Genomic DNA, 27,543 nt, shown 5'->3' with positions numbered 1-27,543 from the left:
AACTAGCATCTCGTAAAGACCAGCAAAGAGAAAGAGATTCATTTACCTCTGCATTTCTACTTATTGCTCATTGCATCTCTTTAATTTAGCGTTCATTTCACAATTTTTTAAAAATAGTGAAGATTAGCAAGACTGGTCTGAATTTACAAAAACTGACTGATGGTACTGTTTGTGGTAGTGTAGTCTTAAAAATTTATTTCACGGTATCATTTTAAGATGTGAGTCAGGACATAAGCATGCAGTTTATGGAAGAAGAAATAAACATGGCTAATAAACAAGTGAAGAATACTCTCTACTGGTTATAAAAAACGCAGAAGCTGACCCAGTTGGGTAACAAATTGAAAGAATTTTTTAAAAAATCTGCCGCATTTGTGGATGGGGGTAGGATTCTTCTTCTTTTTTTTTGTACTTCCAATGACTGAAGCAAGAAAGTCCTAAAACCACAGCTTCTGGAAGAATCATTTATTCTTGCTGGTCTTTTATCTCTAGTTGAACTTGACCTTGGCCTCTTGTCTGGCCTTGCATTTGAGAGTGGGGTCTCTGAAGGCACCTTTGCTGAAAACAGTTTTGTCCAAGGGGATATCCACAGGGCACCTTGTGGGTATGAGGTGATTATAATTATACACTTTCACAGAAGACTGGATCTTTGACCTCTTGGTGGTGACTTTCTTCTTTCCGCTGTCACTTTGAGGTGACAGAGGTTGATTCCAGCCACCAGAGCATGGCTATAGGGTTGATCTGAGGTGCCATTATCAATGTTCTTCATGATGATGGCCTTGCATCTGCAGTAGCCTTTGGCCAGGACCCGCACCACCTCCTGGTTTCATGAACTTGCCCATTTCTGCGGTAACCGCTTGGGACTACAGCCAGTGGTAGGCTTCTTAACATGTATGTGTGCAATGTTGGCAATGATTCCATAAAAGAGTTTTCATCCTTATTTTGCAGAGGAAGCAGCTGAGGCTCGTTGAGCTTTATGAATATATCCCACATCTTGGTCACATGTGAGTGACCACGCTGAGACTCAAACCTAGATATACATGCTCACCAACCCCTCCATAGCCACAGGGAGCATTTAGCGCAGACAGATCAGAGGTTATTTATTTTTTCTTGTCTTTTTCAGGGCCGCACTGGAGGCATATGGAGGTTCCTAGGCTAGGGGTCTAATTGGAGCTATAGCTGCTGGCCTATGCCAGAGTCATAGCAATGCCAGATCTGAGCTGTGTCTGCAACCCACACCACAGCCCACAGCAACGCCGGATCCTTAACCCACTGAGTGAGGCCAGGGATCAAACCCACAACCTCATGGTTTCTAGTCAGATTCATTTCCACTGCACCACAATGGGAACTCCTCAGAGGTCATTTGGAGATTTCTGGTAAGCCAGAGTGTGAATTCTACCCTCTGCACCTGTGAAAATTCTATAGCGGAAAGTGAGGTTTGGTGATTGGGCTGGGCCATCATGGGGGCTGAAGAGACAGACTCTCGAGAAACTATGTTCCAGTGGGTTTTGTTAGGTTTCCAGGGAGGGAGGATAAAAAGTGGAAGGGAACTTATTTATTGTATATTTTCTATATGCCTGGCACTTTATATAGAGAAATTTAGCTACATCTTGAAAACAGGTGTATTTTTCACATTTCAGAGATGAGGAAATCAAACTCAAGAGAAATGGTCTCTTTTCCTTAGTTCACACATTCAGCAAAATAGCAGCAGAGCTGGAATTTAAATGCAGGCCTATGGAATCTTAATAATCTTTCCATTATTATATACTGTCTCCTTGAAAGGAAAATAAAACACATGGCTCCTAGCCTCTTGACAACTTACTTATGTATTAGATTATGTTTTCTTTTCTTTCCTTTTCGTCTTTTCAAGGCCACACCCGCAGCATATGGAGGTTACCAGGTTAGGGGTCAAACTGGAGCTGTAGCCATTGGCCTACACCACAGCCACAGCAATGTGGGATCTGAGCTGAGTCTGCGACCTACCCCACAGGTCATGGCAACGCTGGATCCTTAACCCACTGAGTGAGGCCAGGGATCGAACCTGTGTTCTCATGGATGCCAGTCAGATTCATTTCCTCTGAGCCATGACAGGAACTCCTAGATCATGTTTTCTGTCCCCATCACACCTCATGCAGGGTTTGCCTTTACCCGTCATGCCTTTGTCATTCTAGAGGCCTTCTTTTTATGGCCCTTGGTCTAGGCTGAGCCCAATAATCTTCCCATAAGAGAATCTTTTGAAGATAGAGTTCATTGAGGGGTATTTAAGCAATTGTAATTGGAATTATAGCAGAAGTTTCAAAAGATAAATACCTCTCCATATAATGGTGTTCTAATAGCAGTTTTACAAAGTTTAAGCCAGAAAACACAGTAAAAGCCAGAAAACCAAAAGCCTGACTTAGACTGTCTGTTTACAAGGAAGTAAAAAAAAAAACAACTAACCTAAAACCGAACTTATTTTTCTAGATCAAAATGGTCTTAAAACCAAAACTTAAAGAAATGACACAGCAAGTGTGTGTCAATCACTTTTCCCTTAGCTGGAATACAGTGGTTCTCCTGCAGTCCAAGATTGCAACCGTACTTCCAAATATGTCCTAGCATTGCTCATGGTCTCTCTCTCTTTTCAATAGTTTACTGTTTTCCTTTTTAATGTCTAGGGTTTGTAGTCATAGATCATTTTTATTTATTTATACATTTTTTTTTTTTAGGGCCGCATCTGTGGCATATGCGAAGTTCCCAGGCTAGGGGTCAAATCGGGAGCTACAGCTGCCGGCCTATACCACAGCCACAGCAACGTGGGATCTGAGCCTGAGTCTGCGATCTACACCATGGCTCACGGCCATGCTGGATCCTTAACCCACTGAGTGAGGCCAGGGATCAAACTCGAGTCCTCACGGATACTAGTCTGGTTTGTTACCAATGAGGCACGATGGGAACTTGCACTCATGGTCTCTTTCTGCTTGAATTCTCCCTCTTCTGCTTGAACAACACATAAAACCTCAAACCTTGCCAGTTCTACTATAAAATCAAACTGTAAGCAAAGGCACATGTTTTAGTTTCCTGAGCACCTGAAAGCATATGGAATCACTCTTGTTTTGCTTAAGTCCTTGACGATAAACAAGAGAAATATGCTGAATGGGCAACCACAGATCTCCTCAGTGTGCAGACTTTCTATCCTTAGGATGCTAAAAAGACCTTTTATGCAGCAAAGAAGCAACACTCTCCTCTCAACTACATTTTCCAGGTCGAGGACCTATCACTTACAGTTCCAGGTCTGGATCCACTGGCTTCACTGCTTTCCCCTGGAGCCCACTCTTCCAGGGCGTGAGCTGTGCTCAGAAGGTCTGCTGGATGTGCCTCTTCACTGGCAGGGCCTGCTCATCTTTTCTCCATTTTCTAGAGGCCAGCTAATCATCTAGCAACTCTGACGAGTACCAGGAAGGACCTTGGAGTTTGCTCTTGATCTGGCCAATGACAGCCCTTGCAGCCAGGTGGCCCTCACAAGTACTATCTCAGAAATTTTCTCTTTCAGCGTCTGCTCAGAGGGATGGATCAACTACACCTGAAACCCACATCTGTGGGTCAGCAATTGACCACACAGTCGGTCTATGTGACTCCTAAGATAATCATTACCTTCTTGCCTCAGGAGTGTCCTTTATCTTGAGGCTGGTTTGGGGTTACTTTCATCGACCCCTTATTCATGATGCTCTATGTCTTACTCCCATCCTGACATCTTTCTTAACTTTAGGAGATAGTGAGTATATGCAGCCTCAGAGGCTCCACCCTAATTCTTTCTAAATGGTTCTCAGTTGACTCCTGTAAGGTTATCACTATATATTATTTAAAGCAAACATTCCCAACCAACATACCACCTTGGTTCTTCATTTGAATTAAACATATCCAACATAACAAATTTGATATTATCAAAATATTGATAAAATACCCGTATTTTACCACCCATAGCTCATCTGTGCTTTTGAAATATGAACACACTTTTTTAAAAAACAAACACTACATGTTTTATACTGTATTTGTCATGGTTCTTTCCTTACTGTGGGGGCTTAATAAATATTTATTGGTGATAAGCCTGTTATACTAGAAGGCAAATTCACAGGCAAGCTCAAAATGGATCTTTTTTTATTCTTCCTTCTTTTTAGATGTTCCAAGACACTAATGCCCACTAATTAGAAGAACAATATAATGACATTAACGTTTTCTTTAAAAATCTGTTTCAAACAAAAATCTAATTGGCTGGACTCAAATGTAAATATTTTTAAGTATTCAATTCATTTTAATCTAAGACCATTTCAAAACAAAATGTATGTGGGGAGATGATTTCTTTGTACAGGAAATACTGAGATGAAGATTTACATAGAGAGCAAGAGTGCAATTTGCTTGAGTTCAAGGCTGGATAATAGAATAAGAAACTTCTATGCATGAGATTATTAAGAATCCAAGTAACTTTTATTCTCTATCCTCCCTTTCCTAGTCTTTCAATCAAAATTTACCCTTCCTTCCTGTGTTAGATTGAAGGCACTGACGATCTCAGTTAAATTAATGGCTTCTCTGTATCCACACTATTTGCCTGATAACTTTGGACTCCCTGTCCCTCTAACTTGGGCGGCCTTTGTGTCTTACTTTGGCCAGTACGACGTGGCAGGAGTGAAGCTCTGACGGCTGAATCCAGAGCTCAAGAAGGCATTTGAGTTTCTGCTTCCTTTTTGGCTTCTCTGTGGTCACCATGACAATATGCCTCAATTAGAGGCACATTCCAGGTGAGGCCACACGTAGCAGAGCTGGGTCATTCCAGCTTTCATAGACCACTCAGCTCCCCATTGACCTGTTATTTGACACATGACTGAGCCCAGTCCAGATCAGTAGAACTCCCTGCTAAGCTGTGGCTTCAGAAATAATAAATAGTTGTTTTAAACCCACATGTTTTGAGATGGTTATAGAGCTATAGCTAAATGCTTCAGATTCTATATTCATGTTACTAACAGGATAAGATGATAATAGCTCCTCCTGGGGCAGTTATAATTGTAACTGTTGTCAACTGTTGAACTACGTGGCAGTAATTGTGACAATGTCTTCAGTTTCAGTAGGTGAACAAGGAGTGCAGTGGAATCCTCCTAGGATAATAGTTAAATGTGCCTGTTATCATCAGAAATAAGGAAAGGGAGCTTGAAGGTAGGGTAGAGGACATGTTTTAAAGATCTCAAAATCATATTTGCTAGACCTGCAAACTGGTGCCCTTTGCAGCCCCCTCCTCCCTTTCAGCCTCCTATGCCCCATGGAAAGCCTACAGCAGCTGATCTGGAAGTCCCTTCCCTTGACCGCACACCAGGTTTTTGCATTGAGGGTAGCACGCCTTCTTTCATGTAAGCCCAAGTTGGCTTCCAGTCCAGCTCACACCTAACATGTTGTGAGCTCTTGGACATGCTAAAGGTTTGATGTCTATGTGCTCCAGTTTTGTTCTCTGCAAAACGGTGCTGAGCAAGGCCTCAGTGAAGCTCTGTTCTTTTTCTCCATGGCTTAACCTTACATTTAGAGAAAGAAATCGGGGGGAAAACAGAAGCTATTGCTTTTTTAAAAAGTTAGTTCAAGGTCCTTGTGATTGCTGGTAAAAGATACTTTCTGCCGACTTAGAAATTTTGAATTATGGGCCAAAGCTTTAGCCAATATTAAACCTCTTACTTGCTATTAATTGCCAGAGAAATGGAAGTTCAGAGATTTGACATTGTATGGATGGATCCAAAGTCACATGCATTTATGGCAGGCAAAGCTTTAAATATAGTAACAGTTTGATAATCTACTCTGTACTTAAAAATCTACGTCCCACGCCATATTACAGATATATCACAGTCATTCTTAGGCAAGTTCTCATAAACCACATGGGTGCTATTCAGACAAATAAGGGAACTTGAGGTCTCTTTTGAGGTCTCCTCTAAGCATCTCATCAATCTGAAAGCTTACTATAGATACTTCATAAACTCAGCTTTTAGGAACAGGGCAGGAATAAACTACTCAGAGAGGATGGCTGGCAGGAAAGCTGGGGTGACTTTAATACTAAGCAGTATCAGATTAATGGTATATTCTATAATAACTGACTCCAAGCAAGGAGACTTGATTCTCTGTTTTTTCTGCAGATTGTGGACTTGGAATAAAATCAGTGCTTTCCTATACTGTGCTCTGTGGACAATTACTCTAGCCTGTATGAAAGCTGAGAAATACTGGATACAAGTTCTGTTCCTTAGGGACCTTTGTGAATGTCCACATTTAAGAAATCTGTTCACCTTTATTAATGCAGGCTGAACAGAGATCTTGGAAAGGTATGAACACTTTAGAAGAACCTCACTTTGGAAATGCTTAGACAAATGGTTCGTAAGACTTCTTTTCACTGTAAAGACTTCAGCACTAATGGAGAGATTTCAGTTCTATTGCCATTTCCTGTAGAGTCCACTTTTACCAAGGGATGAAATAGGAAAAAATAAATCATATATTGTTGATTTTCGACTCTGTCAAGCACTTAGATGTTTTGTCCTCCTCATTTATTCTTTGCAATAACCATATGGAGTATCATTACTCTCACCTTACTGATATTGATCTTAACCACATCATTTTCGGATAACTACTACCGTCTTATTGATGGAGTAATAATACAGCATCGATGCAGTCAATGGGTCCAGTCCTCCATACGCTATCTACACAGGTTCTCTAGGTGATATTATCCAGCGTTACGGCTCTAAATACCATTTACGTGTTGATGACTATCAAATCTAATCCCTCCTGACTTTTATCATCATGAAAAAGCATTTTAAACTTGCTATTATCAAACCAGAATCTTAAAGCCACAGCTCACCTCTCAACATTTCTTGTTCCATTTTACCCTCAGTAAACAGCTCCTCCATCCCCCTGACGATCAAACAGCAATACGGAGGTTGTCCACTTCTCTTATCCCCTCTTTCCCCACATGCAAGTCTGCTTGGCTGTCCTTTCAGAACATACCCAGCGTTAGACCATGTCTGTTTGCGCCCTTTTAATCAAAGATGATTATAACCTATATGATTATAGCAGTATTGCAGTTCCACTGTGTCCCCTCTATAATCAGGAGCCAAGATGAGCTTAAAAAAAAATTAAACCATGCCACTTTTCTCCTTAACATTTTCTGATGATTTCCCATTTTATTAAAAAAAAAAAAATCTGAATTGCAATCTATGGCCCTGATTCGGTCTTTGCTCATGTCTCCAACCTTATCTGGCTGATAACTTCCCTCCACTGTCTTGATTCCTGATCTGCAATATCAGATCTTGCTCTGACCCCCAGACCTTGGCCCTTGTTCTTTCCTATGCCTAGATAGCCGGGTCTCCAGCTCTTCTTGGCATCATTCAATCGTAGCATAAACGACACCTCCTCGGGGATGCCTTCCCTGATCACCTTGTCAAAAATAATCCCACCTTGTGCAGAAACTGTCACACCACTCTGCTTTATTTTTTAAAGAAGCGGTCACGGCCATTATTTTGTTAATTTTTTTTTTTTTTTTGTCTTTTTAGGGCCACACTTATGGCACATGGAGGTTCCCAGGTTAGGGGTCGAATCAGAGCTGCAGCTGCCAGCTTACACCACAGTCACAGCAACGCAGAATCCGAGCCACGTCTGCAACCTACACCATAGCTCATGGCAATGCCAGATCCTTAACCCACTGAACAAGGCCAGGGACTGAACTTGCATCCTCATGGATGCTAGTCAGATTCATTTCTGCTGAGCCATGACAGGAACTCCTACTTTGTTCATTTATGTGCTTCTCTCAACTAGAATGTAAGTCCATGAGACTTCTATCTAGTTCGTTTTGGTCAACCCTGTATTTCTATGCTAGTATGTATCATATTGCCTGGTACATATGGTTGCTCAACAGGTATTTGCAGGATTAAGGAAAAAATACATGGAATTCCCATCATGGCTCAGTGGTTAACAAATCTGACTAGCATCCACGAGGAAGAAGGTTCAATCCCTGGCCTTGCTCAGTGGGTTAAGGATCCGGTGTTGCTGTGAGCTGTGGTGTAGGTGGCCGACTCGGTTTGGATCCTGCATTGATGTGGCTGTGGTGTAGGCCGGGAGCTACAGCTCCGATATGACCCCTAGCCTGGGAACCTCCATGGGCCACAGGGGTGGTCCTGAAAAGCAAAAAAAGAAAAAGGAAAAAATACGGTATTGATCTCTCAGTTTTCCAGCCATTTCTATTCAGTACACATTTAGAAATACTTAAAGACATGTAAGCCTGCATATAAATCCTCAAGCTGAGTTCAAAGAAATGTACTCTTCAGAAATATTTTGAAATCAAATTCTATCACCCAGGATTTTTTTTTTTTTTAATGTGCAGAAACTCTGAGAAAGAAAAAGGGGTAAAGTGTTAAAGAAGTTGTTAAATACTTTCCCATGGATCCAGGGAGAATTAGTAAAGAATAAACTGATAATTCTGGTGTATTTTCGAAGTCATAGTTTTGGGGAAAGAGCTGGGATCAAAGCTACAAATGGGTAAATATGGCTTTTAGGAATCTACGTAATTTTTTCTTACTCAATCACTCATTGCTGATGAAGCACTACTCATTGCGGATTTTCTTCTTCCAAACATTTTCACTCAGAAAGGAAGATGCTAAGGGAAAAATGAGTGTTAAAACAATTCCCTTTCAAGATGCCCTCAAAACGAGACTACTACAATCAAAATACATTCAATGAGAAAGTGCCACAGTATTTTTTTTTTTGGTGTGATATAACCCTTTTCTAAAAGTTGGGGTGATGTGGACGAGAACTAAAAAGGGAAATGAGTACACTGTATATTCAGAGGGAAATAAATGTTCATGAGCTCAGAAAGTTCCATCTTTGGAATCCTGGCACCATCTAGTGGCTCATGAATATTGTTTTAGAGGCTAGTTTGCTGGGTTTTTGTTTTGTTTGGTAGCCCTCAGGATTTTCGAGCTGCAAGTTTTTCTATTGAAAAAGTGTGATTTTAATTTAATGTTTGTCTAAAATACGTTGTGCAGATGGATTACTTCTGAAATTTGTTTTTCTAATTGGAAGACTATACTACAATAGATGATCCCATAGTATGGTTTGCTTATGGTGATTTTTAAAATAAAAAATTTATTCAAGTAGTTAGTATACAATGTAAGTTATAGGTGTACAATACAGCAATTCAAAAATTGGCAAATTTCCCTGTGTGGTACAATAGATGTTGCACGTTTCCTTAGGTTGCCGAAGGAAATGGGTCCTCAGGCCGCCCCTCAGACATGAACAGCAGCTGCGGGCAGCACACTGATCCACGTATGCTTGGCTGCCCTGTGATTTCAGCTGGGGCTCTACTGGACAATTCTGTGTAAACTTCCACTCATTTTGAGGTGACACTATCACCCTTTAAGTGTTTCACCTTATGTCCCAGTGTTTCTTTTGCTGCTGCATATGCTGTAAGGAACTTTCTAGGCCCAGGGCATGTGCCCAGCTTGTAGTACAGGGGAGGTTAACACCTCTGGGAGCAAATCTTGATAGCAGGGGAAGGGTCTCAATAAAAGGGTTTGAATGGGAGTTCCCGTCATGGCGCAGTGGTTAACGAATCCGACTAGGAACCATGAGGTTGCGAGTTCGGTCCCTGCCCTTGCTCAGTGGGTTACCGATCTGGCATTGCCGTGAGCTGTGGTGTAGGTTGCAGAAGCGGCTCGGATCCCTTGTTGCTGTGGCTCTGGTGTAGGCCGGTGGCTACAGCTCCGATTCGACCCCTAGCCTGGGAATCTCCATATGCCGTGGGAGCGGCCCAAATAGCAAAAAAAAAAAAAAAAAAAAAAGGGTTTGAATGGTAGGCTCAGGATTTTTTCCCACAGGCAGAAATGTTTAAAGGGACAGGGACAGCAGGGAGAATTTTAATTAGGATCCTACTTTAGTGGTAACATGGAGATGAGACTGTAGGGGCAGTAAATGGAGGCAGAAACTAATATAGGAGTCACTAGAAGTAATTAGACTGATTAGCAGTAATTGACTGATTAGAAATAAAATGGACCTAAATTAGGCAGCAAAATGCTGTAGAAATTTAAAGGTGGAGATTTCATAGCAAAATCTCAACTATTCAGGCCAGTTTGGGGTGTATTATAATGCATTGGGCTCTGGGTACCTATCTTAGTTATCTCCTGCTCCACTTGCTTAAACCTTCCTTAAATTTAGCTACTTAACAACTTATTTGTTCCACAAGTTGGACTGGGCTCAGCCAGGCCGTTCTATTGCTGCTCTTACCTGGGGTATATTGAAGTAGTTGCCTTCTGCAGGCTTGTTTGTTAGTAGAGTTGACCTTTGGACAATGTGGGCTTGAACTGCGAGGGTCCACCAACTTGTGGGTTTTTTCCAGGAGTCAATATTTTAGTTCTACACACGCTGTGGAAGGTTGAGTTCAGGAAGGATCGGGTGGCAGAGGACAGGTGGATGGGGAGGGTTGTGGATTTTCAGGTGTGTGGCATGTCAGCTCCCCTGACCCTGGCATCATTCAAGGGTCAGCTGTATATCAGTCAGGATTCTCCAGAAAAACAGAACCAATGGGATATAAACATCAAAGAAGATTTATGATAGAATTGGCTTACCCAGTTTTGGAGGCCAGGACTCTCACAGTTTGTGGTGTGCAGACTGGAAAACCAGGGAAGCCTGTGGTATAACTCATGTTGAGTCTGAAGGCTGAGAATATGACGCTGAGAAGACTAAGGGCAGAAGAAGAGGGATGTCCCAATTCAAAAAGAGAAAGAATTTGTCCTTCCTTTGCCTTTTTGTTCCAACAGCTTGGCTGATGCCCACCCACCTTGGTGAGCTCAGGTGTCTTCACTCAGTCTACTGAATCAAATGCTAATCTCTTCACAGACACACCCAGAAATACTGTTTTACCAGCTCTCTAGGCATCTCTTAGGCAGTAGAGTTGACACCTGTATTAATTAGTCACCGAACCAGGGTGGTTTTGCCCCATGCACAGCACACTAAATTGCTGAGGCAGTGAGATTTGCAGCAAAGAGTGGGTTTATTCAAAAGGCGGACAAATAAGGAGACCAAAATCTTATTTTCTTTTTTTTAGGGTCACAGGTGTGCCTATGTAGGTTCACAGGCTAAGGGTGGAATTGGAGCTGCAGCCGCCGGCCTACACTACAGCCACGTCAGATCCAAGCTTCATCCGCAACCTACACAACCTACCCCACAGCTTGCAGCAACGCTACGGGGCCAGGACGGGTCAGGGATTCAACACAGCATTCTCATGGATACTAGTCCGATTCATTACTTCTGAGCCGCAGTGAGAACTCCCCAAACCAAACGAATCTTAAAGACACCTCCCCAAGGTTAAGGCCCTGGGGTATGTTTGGGATCAAGATGCGGGGTAATTACACGCTGGGTCTGAGGCGTGGGGGGCATGGGAAAAGAGTTGAAATTAGAAAAGGTGTGGTATTTGTCATTCTGCGCAGGCGTAACTCAGCCACACGCCTCTACGCATTCAAACCGGCACAGCGCGGACCCTTGCGCATGCTCAGTGGGAGGGTCAGCGGTCCTATCCACTCTTAACCAGCTCAGCCTAAACTAGAAACAGCTGACTCCAAGTTTCTGGAAAACAACTTGGGCAAACGTTTTCCTGTGTAGGTTCTGTGCAGCTTGGAGGACGCACGAGTCTTAAAACGACAGTGATGAGTGAAAGCAGGAGAGATGGACTTGCCTCCTCACCCTCGGCTTTCGCGTGGCAGTCTGGAAATTCAGCTGAGCTGAGCTGGCTTGTCTTTGCTCCACACGACGTCCTCTTTGAGCAGGTGAGCTCAAGCTTTCTTCCGGGGAGACAGCAGGCCCAGGAGGCCAAGAGCCAAGTTGCAAGGCCTCTGGAAGCCTGAGCTCAGAATTGCAAAGTGTCGCTTCTGCCTCCTTCTACAGGTCAGAGCAGTGCCAAGCGAACGCAATCGCTCACTGTGAGGAAATAGACTCCATCTCTTGATGGAGAGATAAAATACCTTATGATGACTTTTAATTTACTCTAGCATGTTTTAGTAGCCACTGAAAGGAGCTTTGAGGGTTCTCCTATATCTGGATTTGGTTTTAAAACTCGAATTCGGGAGTTCCCATCATGGCTCAGTGGTTAACGAATCCGACTAGGAACCATGAGGTTCAGGCTTCCATCCCTGGCCTCCCTCAGTGGGTTAAAGATCTGGCATTGCCATGAGCTGTGGCGTAGGTCGCAGACGAGGCTCGGATCCTGCATTGCTGTGACTCTGGCATAGGCTGATAGCTACAGCTCCGATTGGACCCCTAGCTTGGGAACCACCATATGCCGCAGGTGTGGCCCTAGAAAAGCCAAAAAAAAAAAAAAACCAAAAAGCAAAAACCACCTGGAATTCGAATTTGGATTTCTGATGTGCTGACACATCACTCTTCTCTTTCGCGTATACCCTGGCAAATATCCAACACCTCTATTCTTGTTCCTGATAAGTACTTTAAGACAGGACCTTAAAATCTGTAATGGGTTTAGTTAAACTTGTGTAAATAGAAGGATGTAGAGGAAAACTTGGATTCTCAGGAGTATCTTCCAGATTCAGTGGAATCAATATCTTTTAGAAACTATAGCACATATACTTCAAATGAGTTGTTTTTTTGGAGTTCCCGTTGTGGCTCAGTGGAAATGAATCTGACTAGCATCCATGAGGATCCAGGTTCAATCCCTAGCCTCGTTCAGTGGGTTAAGGATCCTGCGTTGTTGTGAGCTGTGCTGTGCGTCTCCGATGAGGCTTGGGTCTGGCATTGCTGTGGCTGTGGTGTAGGCTGGTGGCTGCAGTTCCGATTCAACCCCTACCCTGGAAACCCCTATATGCTGCGGGCGCGGCTCTAAAAAGAAAAAAAATAAATATGACCCCTAACAGAGGTGCTGCCTTCAAAACAACTGAACTTTGGAGGCAGAACTCTACAGATAGAAAAGAAAGATTTTGCTAAAGAGATGAGGCTGAGACAGCTACATCAAAACCCTTTTCGAAAGCCAGATTTTCTTTTCTTTTAAACCAGATTCTTGGCTTAGTTCTGGGCATTTCTTTCCAAGCCTGCTCTTCTGGCTTCTCCCAAAGGGGCCTTTTTACGATTTCACTTTGCTCCTCAGACAGCTGCTTTTGACAATTGATGTCAGGCGATTTCAAAAGGTCATCTCACTGTTTGCTCTTTTGTCTCTAGCTTTTATATTCTAAACGGAGATCTGCGTGTTTTCCTCAGAGAGTTGTTTGTTTAGAGGCTCCAGAAGCAATAACAACAAAGGGGGGCATTCTATACAGCAGTGACACTGAAAACACTGTTGCCACATGTGTAAACAAAGACGAATCTCACCAATGTAATTTGGAGCGAAAGAAACCAGACATAGGAGAGTAGGTACCGTCTATTTATGTAGAATTTGAAAACAGGCAAAATTCACAGATAGTTCGACCGGGGTAGAGGTTACATAGTGGGGCTTTGGGGTGCTGGTTCTGATCTGGTACTAGTTATTGGTGGGCTTGCTTTGTGAAAATTTATTGAGCTGAGCACTTAGGATTTTTGTGCTTTGCTCTCTCTCTGTTGTAGATCTTGAAAAAGTAAGACAGTAAAGACAGTAAATGGTTCTCATTTACTTTCAAGGGAAATCTGAGATTGGGTCTCTGTAGTTCTTTGTCAAGGAAAGCATTTTTAAGTTGGCAACATTTATGTATTTTTTTCAAACCCACTGTATCGCGATGTTGGTTTTGATGATATATATTTGGGAGGTCAAACATCCGATAAATCGGTGGCAATCAGAAACAATGAGACAATACAAAGCAGCGCAAAATATAACATGATTGGTATTGCGGGACTGTAGGACTGTGTTTTATTGAAAAATAAATCGCTGTGCTCCATCAAGCGAGGAAACCCTAAGAGGAAAACTAAACACTGATGTTACTGAAGCCAATGTTACCTAGACAGCTTCTCTCCCGCCTCCTGAAAACACGATCTAAGACTACGCCATTTGGTATTTCTTGGTTGATTCTGGTCAGCAGAGAGGTGTGTATTCGTTCTTGGAAGGGAAAGGGTAAAGGAAGTCACATAGACTTAAATCCTTCACATGTGCCAAAATTCACATTGAAGTGTTATTTATATATTGTCCGACTGGTCCTGTTTTCTAGAACAGTACTGCCTGCTCCCCTAGTTGGAACCTCTTCCAGGAGGTGTGTGGATTGTAACGGAATGTTGGACATGAGTTTATTGTTCCCTCCTACTAGTACAAAGAATTGAACCAACAATGACACTATCCTTTAGACTCTATCCCATCTATCTGGGATGTTCCCTTCAAGGGGGAAACTGGAGGCTGAGCACTAGATGAGCAATTTCAATTGCTGCTGTTGTAGCAGGGGTACAACTGTGATGGGTAGGAGTATAGTTCATCCTTGGGATCCAGAATATAAGCTGACTTACTGTTTGTTTTTTTTCTGCTCTTTTTTGCTTGTTTTTTTTTTTTAGGGCCGTGCCTGTGGCACATGGAGAATCCCAGGCTAGGGGTTAAATTGGAGCTGCAGCTGCTGACCTAAACCACAGCCCCAGCAATGTGGGATCCAAGCCGCATCTGCGACCTGCACCACAGTTCACGGCAATGCCAGGTCCTTAATCCACTGAGTGAGGCCAGGGATTGACCCTGCAACCTCATGGTTCCTAGTTGGATTCATTTTCGCAGAACCACAATGGGAACACTTGACTGTTTTTTTTTGTTTTTTGTTTTTTTTGGCTCTGCATATAAACTCATTTATTTTATTTTATTTTCCCACTGTACAGCAAGGGGATCAAGGTATCCTTACATGTATACATTTTTTTTTCCCCCACTTGACTGACTGTTTTATCCTATCTTGTTGCAAGCCTGGTCCATAGGTTGAAGGACTGAATTTGCTTCAATAAACTTTTATTGATTGGCAGTTACCTTATAAAACATTAAGGGTAAAGCCAGACTTGTGGGAGAGAGAAATGTATACATAAAAATTATGACACCATATGGTACGTACCATTGTATAGAAATTTAGAAAGGGCTTCATATGCACAGAAAAGAAAGCAGCTGACCCTCCTGGTGGCACAGGGGCTGAGGAGGAGCATCTTAAGAGAAGTGGGAATTTACCAGGTAGACAAGGTGGGGAAGGATATTATAGGTAGTTGGGAAAAGGTGCTGAGGTTTGCATTTCCATGTAGTGAGTAGGAAATGGTGAGAAGTCTGGTATTTTAGGGGTTGGGGGGCTGGGAATGGAGCAGGAGACCTAGGCTAGAGCCAGGTTTGGAGAGGATCTTGGACACCCTGGAAAGGACTTTGGATTTTCCCCAAAGAGCAGTAGGATTGTAAAAAGGAGGGTAGCATGATCCTCCCTGTGTTTTAGGAGGGTAAAGTCAGCAGTGATACAGATGGCGGGTTAAGGAGGCAAAAGTAGGCAAGCAGGCCTGTTAGAAACTGTTGGAATAATCAAAGCTCTGAACTAGACTAAGGAAGCAACTTCTTAGAAGGCAGAATTTATCCTCAATTTAAATGAGTTACCGGCGGACACAGATGATGGAATGTTCTAAGTACATGAAAACAACGTCGATCAATCTTAACGGTATAGAAAGATATCCAAAAGATATTGTTGTAAAAAAGTTTAAAAAAATGTGAGCAATAAGATCTGGGCAGTTTTATAAAAAACATTAATAAAGCCAGACTTGTGGGAGAGAGAAACGTATACATAAAAATTATGACACCATATGGTATGTGCCATTGTATAGAAGAGAAAGCAGCTGACCCTCCTGGTGGCACAGGGGCTGAGGAGGAGCATCTTAAGAGAAGTGGGAATTTACCAGGTAGACAAGGTGGGGAAGAAAGAAGGTTGAAAGAGGATACAGTAGTATACTAAAATGTTAACAGTACTGTTTATTTGTTAGTAGGCTTTTGAGTAATTTGGGAAAAAGCAAATCAGTTGCCCAGTTTAGAATATAGTCTTCTAAATGTAGACGTTTAGAAGAAAAATGTTCTTTTTTTTTTTTAAATCGAAACCTAGTAGATGGTCTAGCATTTCAAGAGGAGAGGGGGACAGGCAGAAATAAGAGGAGTATGATGAAGAGTCAAGGAGTTCCCTGGTGGCCTGTTGGTTAAGGATCTAGCATTATCACTGCTGTGGTTCAGGTTCCATCCCTGGTCTGGGAACTTCTGCATGCCACAGGTGCAGCCAAAAGAAAAATAAAAAGGGTCGAAATGATAACAAATTGAAGTAAAAAATAAAAATATGAGAACAGAATGTAGAAATGGGAGCTGAGAAGAGAAGCCAGGGAAACAATTTTATTTAAAATGTGTGTTAAAATTTATCTCTGGATACTTTTCAGATTATTTCTTTTCATCGTGAGTCTAGGATGTTGCACTGTGAAGTTGGTGCTGTGGTCTGAATGGTCTCTTAAGGATCCTTCCCTCTGGCTGGTTCCTTGTATCATCTGGTTCCGCCAATGTATCAAGGGAACTAAAAATCTTATATTACCTCTTGTATTGTTTTACGTATTCTTTCCTGAGTATTTCACAAAACAAAAATTGGTCACAGATGCAAGACTGACTTCATGCTTTTGGATCATACAATTGACATGCAATTGCATGGGACTGATTTTGCTAACTCAAAAGAAAAGCTTATAGATGTGTTGGGGTTTGAAGAGGTAGCCACGGAAAGGAGGAGTTTAGAATTGAAAGAGAAGAAAAGGAGAAATTAACTCAGGCTAATTTGCAGGAGGATAAAATATACTTGTAAGAAAGAGGTCAACAGTCGTGGATGCTCTTTGTTATTTATTACAAGAGAATGAGGTTCAGAGGAAGAAGGACCAAGATTAAGCCAAGCAGCAAAGTCCCTTTTGGGTTTTTATTCTGTCCTTATAGGGAACCACCTCTTCAAAGTGCTCATCCTCCTGGATCCCAAGACATTCCAAGCTCACTTCCTTTTCTTTTTAGATCCCGGGCATCGGTGGTGTTCTTTACATAGTGATTTCCACGACTCTTTTTTTTTTTATTTATTTTTTTTCTTTTCTTTTTAGGACAGCACCCTAGGCATATGGACATTCCCAGGCTAGGGGTTGAATTGGAGCTGCAGCTGCCGGCCTCCTCTGCAGCGACAACAACGCCAGATCCAAGCCTCGTGTGTGACCCATACCACAGCTCACAGCAATGCCGGATCCTTAACCCACTGAGCAAGGCCGGGGATCAAACCCGAATCCTCATGGATACTAGTTGGATTTGTTTCTGTTGCACCACAGTGGGAACTCCTTCAGCAGTCCTTTTTAAACCACTGCTTCTCTGGTTAACTTCTCTTTGCTTCTTTCTCTTAATTTTTTAAGGAATATAGTTATCCTAGATTGTTAAAAAAATATTTAAAAATCATGGCCCCTTTTAAGCAGATAAACTTAGAGCTTTTCTGGTTGAGGTTGCAGTGGAAAGGCAGAGTTCCACCTGGCTCTTCTTTTACCCCCATTGCTCTCTGATGGGGCTCTCAGAGCCAGGTTTGAAAACGACAGGACCTGAATCTGTGTTTTCTAGAGTCAGGAGAGATTACTGTGGTCTAGAGCCTCTTAAGCATAATAGAGACCTTTGTTGAGATGATAGTTTGCTTTTCCACATAACTTTTTTCCGCTGGGTTTCTGAAAAAGAAGGATTTATTGTCACTGTGGTCATCTCACAGTGGGGCCTCCAGGATCAGTTCTTGAGTTAGAGAAAAGGAAATACAGTTATCAGAACCAGGAAAACTCTTTCCTTACCTGCTACTGTCTGGCCGAGTGGCCTTTTGAAAATTGCTGACAGTGTTCTCTTGTGGTTAAAGGATCTGGCCTTGTCACTGCAGAGGCCTTGGTCGCTGCTGTGGCGCAGGTTTGATCCCTGCCTGGGAATTGCCACATGCCATGGGTGTGGCCAAAAGGAAAATAAAAAGAGAAGTAGGAAAACTAAAAAGGCAAGTTGTAGAGAACACCGAGGAGGGAAACATTCTCAACTTGTCCAAGGAACCCATGACCCCACGATGACCTTTTTCAAAATCCACAACGTTCTGTAATTAGTCTGCCTCCAGGGCATTAGAATGGCAGCAATGCTGTGAGTGCATATAGACACACACACACACACACACACACACACACACGAAAGAAAGAAAGAAAATTGCTCAGGATTGCCATACTTCCTTTCACCCTCACTTTTCCATGAAGGTGCTATGGAGACCTCTGACTGGGATATGTACCACTTTGAGGTTCTGGGAGAAAAGAGGGAGCTGGTGTCTGTCTTTCAAAGTGGTGTCTTTGTACCTGATTGAGTGCCGGAGATCTGAACTCCTCTGGACCTTGCTGCCTCTGAGTATCTCCTCGTCCGGTAGCAAACGCTTAGCTACTTCCCTTCTAAGGGCTTGAGGAAAGACCACTGTGGTTGCATCTTTTGTGGAAAGCATCTGCTGCTGCCATTTTGGGCTTCCCCTCTGAACACGCTGAATGAAAGCAGTGTAGAAGTACCCTCCTTTAAGTGAAAAAATCACCTCATTGTTCTGTTGCTGTATCAGAGACGCAAGTCCCTTCCCATGGCTGGCCCTTCCTTGACCCTCCAAGGCTGCTGGTTAGCACAGACGGCAGAGAGCTTGGAAGAACACTTGAAGGGATTGAGTCAAGGGAGCAGAAAGCTCTTATGTCTGCAACCCACCTGACCTTTCTCGGGGATTTGCTCAGAAGCTCTATCTGGTACTTCGATTTTATAGCTTTTGAAGTAATCTATCTTCATTAGGACTGAGAAATAAATATATTTTCTTTAAAGTTCTAAGAAGGAAGCAATTTGTCTTGAACACAGTAGATTTGATCTTTAGAGAGAGGTGAACAGCTAACTTTTTTCAACAAAAGCTAAGGATGATGAATGAATTGCCCAGCACCATGAAGGCCTCTTCACAGCAGAGAGGGTTCTCTTTGGAAGGATTTTTAAATCAACACGCACGTAGTTACCTGACTAAGAAGCGGTTGCTTTTCTCTGAGTGGTGACTTTTTCATAGGAGGTTTCAGAAGACAAAAAGCCCAACGTTGGATCTTGTGAACCTGCAAGAGTCATTACCCAGATGATCAAAGAAATATGTCTTGCAAATTAAAATTCCTTAGGGTCTTTGTCAAAAGGGTAAACACTTCTTACCTTCCTCTGTACTCCATTGCCCCCTGCAGGTGTGCTATTAAAACGAGCATACACAACGACCGACTTTTCCTTTATAGGGGTCTTTTTGTGTTTAGGCACTCCTGGAATATATGGGCATTGCCAACTAGCGAGAGTGGTGTTGGTGGCAGGATTTCTTAGGATGAAGTTTTACTTTACCTGTAGAATAGGAGGTTTGGTTGGTGTACTAATATGGAATTTGAGTCATATTACTATTTTGATTAATTACAAAGGTTTTTTTTTTGTAGTTATTTTGTTTCTGTAGAATTTTGCTCATCTAGCCACTGGCCATTTGATGTCAGTCTTTGTGCAAACATACAATCACCATCGTTTAAACCCCCCAAACCCAAGAACATCATATATAGCATGTCTGTAAAGTAGTATGAAAAAACATGATTCCCTTTAGAATGGTGTGTTTTGCTTTTTTTTTTTTTTTTTTGTCTTTTTGCCATTTCTTGGGCCGCTCCCATAGCATATGGAGTTTCCCACGCTAGGGGTCGAATCGGAGCTGTAGCCACCAGCAACGCGGGATCCGAGCCGTGTCTGCAACCTACACCGTAGCTCACGGCAACGCCGGATCCTTAACCCACTGAGCAAGGGCAGGGATCGAACCCGCAACCTCATGGTTCCTAGTCGGATTCGTTAACCACTGCGCCACAACGGGAACTCCTAGAATAGTGTGATTTGTAACCTGATTTCATGGAAATGTTTAAAAACGGCTTGCCTTTGTGCTGCACACTTTGCTGTGTTCTTGATACACATTAGGTCCTTTAATCGTTTCAACAACTCTCTGTGACAGGTGCTGTTATTATCTCCTTTGCTTAGGATTGCTCTGTTAGTACGAGCAGAGCGAGTGTTGGAATCCAGCCCTTCGACTTCAGAGCCCAAGCGCTGGATGGTGCCTCTGAGGCTGCTGTCAGCATAGGGAATCAGAGTATGGCCTGTGCTTATTAAATGCTTTCGACAGCAAAGATTGACAAAAGAAGAGAGGCGGAAAAATGTCCTGTAAAGATCTTGGTGTTAACCTTGGGGAGAGTATATTCATTTGGGAAGATGGCATGTGACTTAAACCAGAAAAGTACATGCTAAGGCTAAATTAATTCTACTCCAGAGTGTGTAATTTAGAATCATTAAAATACAAAAAATTGGAAGATTTCAGAGAGTTGAATCAAGATGAGTTAAAACTAGTTTTTTGGTCTGAAAAGACCTCGGAACAATACTGGGTAGAGAGAAGGATGACACTAGATGAGAATCTAGGAAGTGATTTTTTTTTTTCCATCCAGGACAGAGATTCTCTCCCCCGTGGGATTTGTCAGACTTGGAGAGACCACGTGATGTTTGGTTTGAGGAAACAACCCTTGGAATAAGGTTGGGGAACATCTGCAAAATGTGACTCACTTTGGTAGGGTTTCTGGGGGTGTGGATCTTCTCAGCCCCAAGGGGGGGGAGTGGGGTACAGCCTGGCGATACCTTCACGGTTGATGATGCAAGAACCAGGGAGCCCACCTCTCAAGGCCTTGGCTTTATCTAAACTCCCCCAAACTTAGCTACAACCCATGGAAAGGAAGGAATTTGAAATGAACGACACTTGAATGTGTACCATCTTAGCGAAATGGGAGCTCAAAATATAAGTCAAATTATTATACCCGTAACTTGACACTGAGTTTCTGATCCCATCTAATGTGGTCACAAAGGATAATCTTTAAGTCACGCAAATGAAGAATTCTTGATTTTCCTGAAAAAGAGAGTGTCGTTGATGGGTCTGTGGATCGTTTCTACAGACATCCATGCTTTGGAGATCGTCTTACAGCACTTGAGCCCATCGTGAAAAGGCAGACAAGACTAGAAAAATGGATTATAGGAGAAAAATCAATTGAGACCCACAAATCTAAGGGACCTATTCTGAAATGTTAATATGTCTCAGTTAAAAGTGGTCAGACTTACAAAAGAACAGGTTCACCTGTTTTTGGGTGAAACAAAGTCTCTTTAAAAAGCATCATTGAGAGAAAAGCTGGGGCTTGCTGTTAATCTGCTTTACCTGTGAAAGGGCTGAGTTTTCTCCTCTATACATGGCAGTTTTCTCTGGACTAGGGCAGGGACGTGCATGCACAAAGAAAAAATTTGTTTTCCCCAGGCTAAGAATTTGGGAGCCACTTTTTATGAATGTCTAGAAACTCAGATTTATTTTCTTATCAGCTTTACATTTACCAAGAGTCACTTCAGTAGAAGAAGAAAATAAGGAGTTTGGGTAGATGTCAATTTCACCTCACCTGTTTACCTGCAGCATCTCTGGTCCCTAACATGACCTGTGGCTCCTGGGATTTCCTCTTTCCGGCCTCTACCTTGAAATCTTGCTGTGTGAGGACAGGTGTTACCTTGGTTTCAATCTTCTTGATGCTGCTTATGCTTGACAGGTGCATAATACTTTCTGCATTTCCTGTCTCTTTGGCCCACTGACCTTAATGAGAAAAGATTCTCAGTCTGTACTTATGTCCACACATACTTATTAATTTTTCTTTATTATACAAGCAAAACATATTTATGGTAGAAAAATACAGGTGAGGATTTCCCGTCATGGCTCATTGGTTAATGAATCCGACTGGGAGCTGCAAGGTTGCCTGTTCAATCCCTGGCCTTGCTCCGTGGGTTAAGGATCCGGTGTTGCCGTGAGCTGTGGTGTGGGTCACAGACGTGGCTCGGATCCCACGTTGCTGTGACTGTGGTGTAGGCTGGCGGCTACAGCTCTGATTGGACCCCTGGCTTGGGAACCTCCATATGCCGTAAGAGCGGCCCTAGAAATGGCAAAAAGACAAAAAAAAAAAAAAAAAAAAAAAAAAAACAAGAATCAAAGGAAAAAAGGGACAAAATATAAAACCTACCATAATTCTGTAACATGGAGGCATCAGTCACCATTAGCTGTTTTGTGTGTATCATTCCAGGATATGTTATCAAATTGGGTCATATAGCACAGACTGTTTGAGAATCTCTTTTTCCTACTTAATATATCAGATGTATTCCAGGATTAGCACAAATCTTGAGCAAACCATATGAAAGGCTGAATATTATTTTGGGTAATGGACATGCCAGAGTTGCTTTAACATTCTCATCATTGTCCACAGTTAATTTCTAATGACTATACTTTTGGCTCCATCAGCTGCCCACTCACAATTATTTCCTTAAGATAAATTTCTAGAAGAAGGGTTGCCAGGGCAGGGCGTGTATGGAAGTTGAACTCTCTTGGAAGCCTGTTGATCTGCCCAGTGGAATAGGTGGCCCAATATATGCACCCACCAACCAACTCTGAGAATTGGCCCTTTACCTTGGCTTTCTGACTTGCTTCCCTGGAGATAGTCTTCGACTGTGGCTATGTTACAGATGCCCCACAGGCCTTGTGTGGAGAAAATGGAGCAATAGAAAATGAGATGGCAGGCCAACAACAAGCAAACCTGCCGGGAAGTCGTATTTAGGTTGAGGGCAGAGGTTGTCAGCCTGCCTGGCTTACTGTGTTCTTGCAAGATCCTGTGTGTACTGTGTAGCTCGCACAGGCCAGAGGTCCAGGTGCCAAAGTTGTTTACATTGGGGCCAGAGGTGGGTTCTGATCCCTCAGTCTTCTGGAAATACACATCACCTTGAGTGCATGTGTGTGTGTTGAGAGAGAGTGTTTCGTAACTTCCTTCAGGTTATCTAAGGGGAGGCCTGGCAAGTATCCCCAAAGAACTGAATGATTCTTGTCTCATTAAATGAAAAGAGAGCCAGAGAAGAAAAGAGAGCAGGAGCTTTTTTGTTACAATTAAAATATTGCGAATTTGTATCAGGGTGCTCTGAGAGTTGACTTGTTATTTTTGAATTTAGGATGGCTGGAGTAGGGAATCAAAACAGCTAATCTGAAATTGCCATGAACTGGCCTCCATGCCCCCTTTAAGAATGGAGAGGAGGCAGATTTGGCCTTCATTTTGGACAGGGTTGGTTTGGGATTGAGCCTTTAGGGTCAAACAGCCCAAGTCAACATCTGCTTTTGGCCTGAGCCCAGCTTCTCCCCACAAGGGTTCTCAAGTCCAAAGGTGAGACCTCAGCCAGATGTACTTGTTTAAAGGGAGGGTCAGGAAGCATAAGATGTGTGCAGATTTTTAAAAAAGCCAGTATATTTATGAAACAATTGAAAATTAGAACCCTTTCTGAATAGTTGATGGTATTAAGGAATTATTGTTACTTTTTAGGTAGAAAATGGCACAGTGGATATCTATTTGTCTGTCTGCACACACACATATATTCAAACACACAATTGTTTTTATTATGGTAAAATAGATGTTTTGTTGGAGCTGTAGAGAGGTGGCAGTTTCCTGTGGCAGGCTGAAAACCTGAAGGCTAAAAAAGTTGAGGATGAGTAGGTATAAAAAGGAGGGGGTGAGAGAAAAGCCTTGGTTGGAGAGCAGTTTTTAAGCATTACAACCGAGATCTGAATTAAATTTTTTTTTTTTCCAGAGTACAATTCCTAGACTTTAAAAGAGAGATTTTTGCTTATTATCTGTCTCCTGAGCTACTGTATACTTCTGGCATTCCAGAACATGAATCTTAACCATGCAGAATTTCTCTTCCAAAACATAGCATTTATCACTCTTGAGCACCTATAACATAAATAGATGAATAATAAGCAAGGCCACTGCTTAAAACAAATTCATTAAAAATTTTTCTTGATGCAATGTTACACCATTTAACCCCAAAGGTATTGGTAACTGAAACAGTCCAAAAACCCAAGGCCCATTTCAGGTTAATGGCTGAACTACCATAATAATACCTTTCACATAGCAATAAAAATTGATTAAAAATAAATTCTAAAGAAATTTATCAGCCAAGACGAGATCTAGAAGGTATGAAGATTGATTTGAATGTGTCAAGACAATTTTTATAAACATACTTCAATTTCAAGGTCTGAGCATCTTTAATGATATAATACTGCCACCTGGTGTTTATGTTCTTTTACTGCAGTAAGATTTTCGCAGTTGATAAATAAGTACTGCTTCAGGGAAAGGTTAAATTTTCTAGACAGTAATTACCTGCAATTTTATCTGAGAATGAGTTGAATGTATTTCCTGTAAAACCAAATTTAATGACTCGAAGGAGGCTTGAATTTCCTTCATAGCATCACAAGTGATAAATGAGAGATGAGGCATCTGCCAGTTACCATTGGCACGGTATATAACTTTCCCTCCCTCTCGGTTGTTAGAAACAGACCCATCTTCACCATCTGAGCAGTGTCATGGCTTGATTGAACAATCAGTATGATATTTCTTTTATTTTTAAAAAATCATGACTATATATTGAATTTATTTATTTATTTTTGTTTTTAAATGTTTTATTGAAATACAGTTGCCTTACAAGGCTGTGATAATTTCTGCTGCACAACAGAGGGATTCAGTTGTATATGTTTGTTCACACATCCATTCTCTTGCAGATTCTTTTCCCACATAGATTATCACAGAATATTGGGTAGAGTTCCTTGTGCTCTGCAGCAGGTTCCCTTTGGCCTGGCATTCCTTATGCCGGTGTGCATACAGTCAGGCTTTTTTTTTTTTTTTTTTTTTTTTTTTTTGCTTTTTAGGCTCATACCCATGGTATGTAGAAGTTCTCAGGCTAGGGGTCAAATCAGAACTGCAGCTACTGGCCTAAACCACAGCCACAGCAACACCAGATCCGAGCTGCATCTGCGACCTACACTGCAGCTCATGGCAACGCAGGATCCTTAACCCACTGAGCCAGGGGATACTGGATACTAGTCGGGTTCATCACCATAGAGCCACTATGATGAAGATGGGAACTCCTACAATCAGTATTTTAATGTAAGTCCTGTTTGGAAGCCAGCAGGGGAACTTGGAAATTAACACTTAAACTGAGAACAATGTGGGAGTGTGAAGGAGGTCAGAAAATTCTGAAGGTGTGGGGGGTGGCAGATTTGTAGCTATAATCTATCTGAAGCAATCTATGTCAAACCCTGCCCACGGGTGAGATTTGTTTAGCTCACAGAGATTTTCTTAAACATTGCTTTAGGTCCAACAATAAAAAAGGATTTCTGGAGTTCCCGTGTGGCTCAGTGGTTAACAAATCCGACTAGGAACCATGAGGTTGTGGGTTCGATCCCTGGCCTTGCTCAGTGGGTTAAGGATCTGGCGTTGCCGTGAACCGTGGAATAGGTCGCAGACCCAGCTCGGATCCTGCGTAGCTGTGGCTCTGGCGTAGGCCGGTTTAGACCCCTAGCCTGGGAACTTCCATATGCCGTGGGAGCAGCCCTAGAAAAGGCAAAAAGACCAAAAAATAATAAATAAATAAATAAAAATAAAATAAAAAAAAGGGATTTCTCAGGTCTTTTTGGAAATCAGACTCTCCAGATGATGGGCTAACATTCCCAGTTGTACGAGTGGCTAGGGCATATGTTCCTTAATTTTCTTCAGGTCTCACTGAGCAAGATTACTCCTTTACCATGCTGGATCATGTCCTACAGCTTCTAGATTTCATTGGGAGAAAAATAGAAATTCATGTTTTCATGTTGGAAAAGGGGCCTGAAAACATTTAGGCTAGCCCCTCTTTTCCAAGAAATGAAGGAGGAAGCTGGCTCACCTTAGGTCACAAGATCAGGACTTCCTGCAGCTTCGTGTATTTACCTGGGGGTGCTTTCAATTTGGGGTGACCTAAGGTAAATCATTTAGCTGCCGGGTGCCTCGTTGTCATATTTATACAATAGGTTCAGAGTTGCTTTTAACTTTCTCAGAAAAATATTTAATTTGGCTTTTAACATCCCACATTCATGGCATATATGAATGTAGCAAAACATAAAAGCCACGTGTAGGCGTTCCCACTGTGGCCCAGCAGTTAATGAACCCGACTAGCATCCATGAAGACATGGGTTTGATCCCTGGTCTCACTCAGTGGGTTAAGCATCTGGCGTTGCCGTGAGCTGTGGACGAGGCTCCAATCCCACATTGCTGTGGCTCTGGCATAGGCTGGCAGCTACAGCTTCAATTCGACCCCTAGCCTGGGAACCTCCCTATGCCATGGGTGAGGCCCTAAAAAGATGAAAAAAACAAAACAAAACAAAAACCAAAAAGCCACATGTATTCCAAATACATAAAAAGAAAGGAATAAAATGCTCCCAATGCAGGTGTTGGAGCAGAGTATATTCTGCCATAAAATGAAGAGCAGTTGGCTGGACTTGGGTTTTAAGAGCTGACCCTGATGTGTTGTTGCTCTGAGCATCACGCTGTTGTGTGTACAAGTGGACCCACGCACAGCTGTGGTGGGTGGCCACTGGGGATGCCTGCCCAGCCCCCGCCCTCCCCTCCTTTGGCACCTGCATCGGGGACCTCCCCCTCCTCCACCCCATGTGGTCTCCGGGGGAACCAAAACCATAAGGTGGAAGATGGTTGGATTTGACCCATCCCTCTGGCACTTCTGAAGAGAACTGCCATTATTTTCCCAGCATCACCCTGATTTTCATCCTTCCTGAGATCTGGTTACTCATCTTGCCCGTCCATTTAATGTCCGACCTCCTTTCCTTCCAAGAAGTTAAACAAGTTTCCTTTGATACAGTTGGCCAGAAGCTTTTTGTTTTGGAATTCAAGCAAATAATCCAAGCCAGTGTAATGCTGTTACTTGGACATCATGAGGGAAGGAGTGCGTAACATGGGAGGGAAAGAGGGATTCTTCCAAGTGCAAAACAGAAGACAGTAAGAGGAGTTTCCGTTATGGCGCAGCAGAAACGAATCCGACTAGGAACCATGAGGTTGCAGGTTCGATCCCTGGCCTTGCTCACTGGGTTGAAGATCTGGCATTGCCATGAGCTGTGGTGTAGGCTCACTGGGTCGAAGATCTGGCATTGCCATGAGCTGTGGTGTAAGCTCACTGGGTCGAAGATCTGGCATTGCCATGAGCTGTGGTGTAGGCTGCAGACATGACTGGGATCTGGCATTGCTGTGGCTGTGCGTAGGCCGGCAGTGTAGCTCCGATTAGACCCCTAGCCTGGGAACCTCCATGTGCTGTGAGTGTGGCCCTAAAAAGCAAAAAAAAAAAAAAAAAAAAAAAGAATGAAGGAGTTCCTGTTGTGACTCACTGCGTTAGGAACCTGACTAGTCTCCATGAGGATGTGGGTTTGACCCCTGGCCTCGCTCAGCAGGTACAGGATCCGTCCTTGCTGCACCTGTGGCATAGGGAGGCCCCTTTCCAGGTAGTTAGATGAGAAAGGCCTGCAAGTATAGGAAATGGGCAGCTCTTAAAGAAGGCTATAGATGTGCTCACGGTCAAGCCCATTCCTTGGCTGAGAGCGTTTATCCTCCTGAGGTCCTCACTGCCTTTTCCTGAGTCCTGTATTT

At 42.7% G+C, this 27,543-nt stretch overlaps 1 long non-coding RNA gene and 1 pseudogene across 1 annotated transcript in view; one reads left to right on the top strand and one right to left on the bottom strand.

The window, feature by feature from the left end:
• Positions 435 to 1,152, bottom strand: LOC106509544 (annotated as a pseudogene).
• LOC102158243 overlaps positions 11,540 to 27,543 on the top strand; it is a 1,168,296-nt gene continuing 1,152,292 nt past the window's right edge. The window contains exon 1 of the long non-coding RNA XR_002342080.1: positions 11,540 to 11,807. This is a non-coding gene — a long non-coding RNA (uncharacterized LOC102158243). The remainder of the gene's footprint in view (positions 11,808 to 27,543) is intronic.

Source organism: Sus scrofa, chromosome 2 (assembly GCF_000003025.6).
Source record: "Sus scrofa isolate TJ Tabasco breed Duroc chromosome 2, Sscrofa11.1, whole genome shotgun sequence".
Taxonomy (NCBI): domain Eukaryota; kingdom Metazoa; phylum Chordata; class Mammalia; order Artiodactyla; family Suidae; genus Sus; species Sus scrofa.
This window is presented reverse-complemented; position numbering and strand designations above follow the sequence as displayed.